The sequence below is a fragment of the Syngnathus floridae genome, chromosome 8 (assembly GCF_059516105.1).
Source record: "Syngnathus floridae isolate MCC-2025c chromosome 8, RoL_Sflo_1.0, whole genome shotgun sequence".
NCBI classification, from domain to species: Eukaryota; Metazoa; Chordata; class Actinopteri; order Syngnathiformes; family Syngnathidae; genus Syngnathus; species Syngnathus floridae.
In genome coordinates, this window is record NC_142420.1 from 1,817,851 (window position 1) to 1,825,083 (window position 7,233).

General features: G+C 41.8%; 1 long non-coding RNA gene across 2 annotated transcripts; it reads right to left on the bottom strand.

The window, feature by feature from the left end:
• Nucleotides 1-3,780: 3,780 nt before the first annotated feature.
• On the bottom strand, nucleotides 3,781-6,953 carry LOC148393861 (uncharacterized). 2 transcript variants are annotated; one of them, XR_015859724.1, is made up of 4 exons: nucleotides 6,868-6,953; nucleotides 6,552-6,653; nucleotides 6,360-6,472; nucleotides 3,781-3,833 (listed from the first exon to the last, which is right to left on the bottom strand). It is a non-coding gene; the product is annotated as an uncharacterized LOC148393861 (long non-coding RNA). The 2 variants fall into 2 exon arrangements; XR_015859725.1 differs by having other exon boundaries at nucleotides 6,751-6,931.
• Between the last annotated feature and the right edge of the window lie 280 nt (nucleotides 6,954-7,233).

Here is a 7,233-nt window from a genome sequence, read left to right on the forward strand (position 1 = left end):
CATGATCAAGCGCAATTATTTTGAAAAATTCCACTTTATATATTTCTTTTTAACAATGAACTGTTGACTGAAATGAGAATCAGCTTTATTTTTTAAAATATATAATACGGGATTTGACAACAGGAGGGGGCTAAGGACGGAGCCTTGTGGAATGCCTCGGTTAAACATTGCCGGAGTGAATTTAGATTCCGTTTTCGTTTTTCTTTTCCGGTTGTATTAAATGCTACGCAGCATAAAGACACATTTTGACATTTTTATAAAAGCACATGGCACCATTTTGGTGGAATAGCCCAGATATATTGCGTAATTATTTACAAGCTTTTTAAATAGGATAGAATACTAATAGTATATGGGGCTTGGATGAATGGTCTGAGGGTCTGAATAGTCTCTATGTGGCTGACCTATATACTATCCCAACATTTATAGCTCACGCCGGAGTAGGGACTTCTTTGATTGAGCACGGATAATGGGCAGGACAGAAATGCATTGTAAAGCACTATCGCGACCGCCTCGTAATTGCCTAATGACTTTAATTAAACTTCAGTCTCTTGTTCCTGACAAATCGCACTGCCCCACAGGTCCCGGCCGGCTTTCCTATAAATGGCGGCCCGTGCGGCTCGGTGCTGTCGTCAGCAGCGGTCTATTCAAAGGACTCACTCTTATTGGGAATCCAAACACTGCACACACACAATTTGTCACCGCCTTTGCTAAATTGTCGGCACGTTATCACAACAAATAAATCAGTACTCTCCCAAATAGCCTCCAAAGGCAACGCATCGCCCAAATTAATTATCTGTTTATTGCACGTTGTCACTTCGTAATTGCCTCCCGGTAACGTTTTTCTGCAGCCGTTGTGTTGCTTTCATTGTTACTCCAACAATGACCCACTAAAGGCGGTGTACATTTTATAACCGCCGTAAAGAATGATCATGTGTATCGTGTGTGTATTTTTCATGACTAATTTGGATTAAACATGTTCTTTGCAGCGGCCAAATAGTAAGGCGCAGAGGCATTAAATAAACATTAAGTGCAAGAGCAGCTGAAAAGTGGCAACAGTGGCCTCTGCTGGTTTGTTTTATACTTACAAAGAGCAAATATAAAGAATGCATTTTAAATGTGTTTTTAATGATTTAATTACTAAACATATAACGTATTGAACTAATGTCAGTGATTATTCAAGTAACCCGTACATAGCATTTTCTGTTTTTATGAATACGTGCTTTCACCATGTGATGCCTTTATTTATTTTTTTGCATTCAAAATGTGGCTCTTTGACATTTTGCGGCGAGTGAGTGTTGCATAATTTATCAACAAATACTTAATTACATGCCGGAAAGGTCATCTGGGTTCATTTCCACTGATGAATTTATGGATATCAAGGCAAAAAGCGATGATGGCGAGATTTTCATATAAAGACATGCATTTTTTTTCTATTGGGAATAAAAACAACAGATTCAAGCAAAAAAAGAGAGATAATAGATCGACCCAGTTGGGAATACAAAGTGGATTTGCACTGATTACAGAGGTGGCGCTTTGCGGGCTGCTCTTCGCTATCCAATCTCCAGATCGATATCCGCCAGCTGTTTGTTTTCACAACCGGAGGGTTTCTCCGTGATAACGTATCGGTGTTTGGATAGATACCGCGTGACACGCTGAGACGACGCAGCCAGAACGTGGAAAATATTGGAATTCTAAATCCCTGCCGCCGCCGCCACCCTCACAGGCGATGCAACAGCCATGCGGTAATTGCAGAAGCTCAGCAACAGATCCGCAGTGAAATTATTCAATTTTGATAATCTCCACACAAGTGCGGCGGGACACTGGAAGAAAAAGATTGCTTCTCGCTGATTTTGTGACAGGAGTGTTTGAGATAGCGAGGGCGGAGCGTCACGGTGGCTTATCTCGGCCAGAGGTGGGAAATGCAATACAAGATTTATTTGAGGGCAAGTTCTTCATCTGCCCCGTGTTTACTTTGTGCTAGCAATGTGGCGGATGTCTACATTTAGTGGAGTGAATTGGAGAAAGCTGGAACGTGCTACTGGACTTGTTTGGCTTCAAAGATATGATGTGGCACTCTAGCCCGGTCTTGGTCATATTAAAGGTCTTGGACTTTTATGTTTTCCATTTTTTCTGGAAATGACTTTCCCTATTTCCTTCCATCCCAGAGAAGGTCTAACGAATGTTTTTCAGAAAGAACTGCATGCTTTTGGCCACCAAAATCCGTTTTGAACAAAAATTAAAGCGAGTCTGCTCTTTAACCTTCTCAACCTTGTCATGTTTTTTTAAATTTCATTTTTCCGATCTCGGTCTGGACTCCCAAAAGTCTTCCGCTGGCCAATAGTGGAAATGTTAAGACTCGGCTTTGAAAACATAAAGCGCCATCTTTCATCTCAGCTCTGCTGAAGGATCTTTTTGACGGGACCCCAGAATCTCACGATCAAACGGGTATTGAAGGTTTAAATGAGCGTTTTACATCCGGCTCGTGGTAAACGCAAGCTCGTCAAGGCTGGAGCCTCAAGAAGAACGTCCACTGAACATCTCGCCGCCCGCTACGTGACAACTTTTGCACTCGCCGCACATTTGATATGTGAAGACGTCCATCATCCTTAATCTGACAAAGGGTTCAACTTATTGATTTGAAGAAGGAGCAAAGAAGCCCACAGCTCAACATTTTGCAGGACGGCTCAGCGAACCTTCCCACGGTTCATCTTTGTTCACAATGTGCTCCAAAAAAGTACTGAAAGGTCTCATTGAAGAATGAAAACTTCTTCATGACTTTTGGAGTGTTGAACTATACAGGCAATAAAAATAAATAAACAAAATGCTACTCCTCGCGTATGACTTTTCTCTCGACACCCACGAGACTGTTTTGAACCGGTGGCCTATATTTTGAACACAAGGAACTTCAACTCGCCAGCGCAGGCAATTAGTGGTAGAAAATGTATTTTGGAGTACGTACCTTGCTCTCACTAGAGAGCAAACTAAGATGCTAGTGCTCATACTAAAAAAAAAAATCTAGAAATGAAACATTGAACAGCTTTGCTCTGCTCGTGTGAGGTGGAGTGGAATGACGATGGTGTCCGGGGATGTGTTACGAAGGACACTGGTTGCCGCTACCAACTTAATGGGGGGGGGGGGGGGTCATTTCGGTGTACAACACATCCTGATATAACCTCTTCCCATCACATCCATATTTTATATTGCATGAAGCTTGAGAAGTGGAAAGCAACTGGAAAGAGTAGGAAGAAGCTACAGTTGCAGTTCTATTACCGCAGAGGATAAAGAATCTATGCCTGATTATTGGATTGTCTATTTGAAAAGGAACAGCTCCAAGATTTCAGTTCAAATATCGGTTGCATGAAGGGTTTTTATAGAATTCTTCTCCTATGGCCTCCACCGCATATTGTATTCTATACCTGCTCGCTTTTTGATTCCGAGTCCCACCTCCTCGCCACGTTTCTCAGCGGGTCTGCCTACGTGGGCAGCAAATCCAACCCGGGCTTCCTTTTGAAGTCCTTCCCCATTGTGATGGGGGGGTGTCGGGGCGGTCCGCTGCCCATTGTGAAGCAAATAACCCGACCCAAAGCTTTATAATACATCACAAGATGTGTTCGGCCTCAGATGTCATAACACGACCACTGAGATGGCGGCTTGCCACAATTAAATTGAAAAGCAAGTTGCGGGCGATTTGAGGGGAGAGGCGTGGTACTCCCCGGCCCGGGATTGATCGCCAGTCAATTACAGGTCTCAAACAAAGCAGCTATTCACAGTAGTTGTGGTCCTCAATTAAGTCAGGGTACATTTTGTTCCATCGTGGGAGGAAACTGGAGCACCTGAGGCAACAATGGAAACAGGAAGTTCTCAATCCTGTTCCAATGCTAATACTCGTCGCTCTTGAAATTCAGCACGGCAACACGCGTAAGACAATCTGGGTGCACTCGCCTATAAAAATATAAAAAGGCAGCACTTGCCCACATGCTTGAAATGGTTTGATGTTTTTCAAGTGACCTAACAAAGGCGGAACGCGAGCAAATCCTTTGAGGTTGTTTGGCCAAGAAAATATGAGTGCCAAATACGTTGGAACGCCTAGTGCCCATGTTTCAGACTTTCCAGTCTAGGCTCTTGAAAATTGCTTCTTTTTTTTTTTAATTGAGTTTGGAAGGCTTTTAGAGGCGGAAGAAAGTGTTTCTATACTGCCATCTGCTGGAACTGAGGGAGAGTGATTTCATTCATTTGCAATGCAGCTAAACATTAAAGGTAAGTAATGTAAAAATATCATCATTATTGTAGCTGCTTGTTATTTGCCTTTTTTTTCCCAAAAGTGCAGCAAATCTTTGTTGAAGCTGAAATGTTTTGAACGTTTATTTTAATATAGTGGCAGATTAAATTAAAGTTAAAGTCCCAATGATTGTCACACACACAACTGGGTGCGGTGAAATTTGTCTCTGCATTTGACCCATCCCCGAAGGGGGCTATGGGCAGCAGCGGTGCCGCGCCCGGGAATCATTTGGTGATCTAACCCCCCAATTCCGACCCTTAATGCTGAGTGCCAAGCAGGGAGGCAATGGGTCCCATTTTTATAGTCTTTGGTATGACCCAGCCGGGGTTTGAACCCACAACCTTCCAGTCTCAGGGCGGACACTCTACTACTAGGCCACTGAGCTGATCTGCGGATAATAGTTTCAGCATGCATCCGTTTATTCCCATCTAGAAAAAAATATACATTTATAATATGTAGTTCGTGTCATATTCATTTTGTTGCACTCTTTCTGAAATCCTCTTGAACATTTTGATAGACTGACGACGTAACAAAGAAGAGAGAGGAGCAACGATTGTTCTGCTTTTCTAAACCATTCAACAAATACTTTCATCGCCTACGGAAAACGTTCCGCTTAGCAACGTGAACGTCTTGTACGTGTATGTGCATCAAAACTGCTCTGTCCGCCAAAGACAAATACACACAAAGGGGAAAAAAACAATTTCTTCATCCTGCCCGCCAAGCGAACAGATGTGTCCTCAGGTGCTCGAAAAACAAATGTCGCCGACCGGGCAGGTTGACGACATCAATCAAAACAAAGTTTGAGCTGTAATCGCAGGCCATCTGGCATCTCACCGCTTCCCGCTATGAAATAAACTTTTTCTCCCAAACGCGAGGATGGAAAGAAATCCCCCTTATGGGCATAAATAACTGAGCTTTTCAAAGAGGAGCTAATTTTTGTTGGAAGGCCATCGTGAAGTGGATGTTTTTGGAGCGGCGCGCTTGGATCTTTAGAAGGGGACAGAGTTCAGACAAACTGTGGGATGCCAAAGCTGAGAATGTTCAACAGGGGAAATTAGACTTGGAGTTGAAGGAAACTCGAGTTCCTTCTAGTGTTTGGCTCGGGGTATTAATCGATTGATCGGCAAAAGGCCTGTCAATACTTTATGTGAAATTTTTTGTAAGCTAGTTCACATGTTCTATAAAAGTTGGTAAACACAGATTTAGACATAAGCAGTGCTTTGCCGCTATCTTGTGGTATGGATTATTTTGAGGGGGTATCAGGCTAATGATTATCTCCAATTTCCATTTTGAGGGATATGAGTGCTTGAAAAGGCCCAACTCTCCAACAATGAGCCTCAGTTTCCATAATGTGTTCCCTCTGACTTGAGTTGGCCAACTTCTGGTTTCCACGTTCTCCTGATTTATGTTTCAGGTTGGCCTGTTAAATATTTTACAGCAGAATGCCATTTTTATTATGCATTGCTTGTCCATGCCAACCTTGAGAGGTTGGCAAAAAAAAAAGAATTTCCAGGGAACTTGGATTTATAGAGTTTCACATTGCAGCATAGTGTGTTGAATTCAGGCTGCTGATAACAGGGGCAAAAAAAAAAAAAAAAACATGTCCACTATACAATCTTTTCTGAGTTCTATCTGTTCAATCATTTTGGATGCCAGACTGACGGTGAGTAAAAAAATAAAGTTGGGTGAAGCAGAGAAGCTGCAAGAGAGGCAGCGACGTTTGCACCCCACAGGAGCATCTATAAGCACGGCGTGATGAGGTGTCTTCTCGAACGCAATCACTCAGACTGAGTGATTTCATTAGACTGAGGCAAGATGTATTGATTTCTGATTCGGAGCAAAGATAGTGGTACTACAACATCATTCACGTTCACGGACAGTTTGCACTCAAGCCAGATGCGTGCTTGTTGTACATAACACATACAAATGAAGAACTGATTCGATTTTAGTGTGCAGGATAAAAGATAAAAGTTTGGATGCATAACTTGCTATATCATTGGAACAGTCCATTCCTAGCATATGTTCAACATCAAATATGTTAAAAAATCAGAATCACACTTACATCAACTCTTGGGCCTACCTTTTTTTTCAAAGACGTTGTTGAATGTGAATGCAGACGTTGCATTTTGCCAAGCTGCAGAATTGCAGTCAACATGGCCATCTTGTTGTGAAATTTTCAAAAAGCCTCAGTAGCTGCAAAACCACAATATATATTAATATTAATCAATATATAAATGGAGTTGCATTTGGAAAATGAGAACTGAATACTCACCATTTCATGGGAATGTCTTGTTTTCTGTTTGATCAATCCATCAATGTGGCATTTTAGTCATTTTAACTCTCAATTTCAGTATAATAAAGAGCCAAGTTGAAACTGTAGTAGGGGGAAACACATGTTAGGGAAATTGTGCAAATTGTGTGACATGCATGTACCATGTGTAGCCCAGTTTTAGCAAGGTGCCACAACTTACTTGCTAGCTCCAAAGTTCAACAGCACAGTTAAGGTGATGTTAAGTGTACACATCCATGTGAAAGGTACGTTTATCTTTTCTTTACAACACAGAACTTAACTGAGATAATATGCTTACCTGGAGGTCGCGTTTTATCTGATATGTTATCGATTACACAACAAACAAGTTTGTGTGCTATTTAGAAATAAGACACACGAGGGGAGTGTTGGCCAATTGAGACTACACGAATGGGATGACAGATCATTAAAATGGTGCGTTCCATGTACCTCGGAAATTGTACAACTTATACCGTGAACTTTCTTTTTAGGTAGTTTATTCTTCTGTTTTCTCGTAAATGTTCTATTAAAGTGTTGACTTTGGAATCGCTGATTATATTTCCCAATGTTTGATTTAAGGTTGTTCCCTTCTATCTGACAGACTGTGCTATTCGCAACGTCCCTAAAGTAATCCTTGATGGACACAAAAGAGAAGTTGTAAATATCC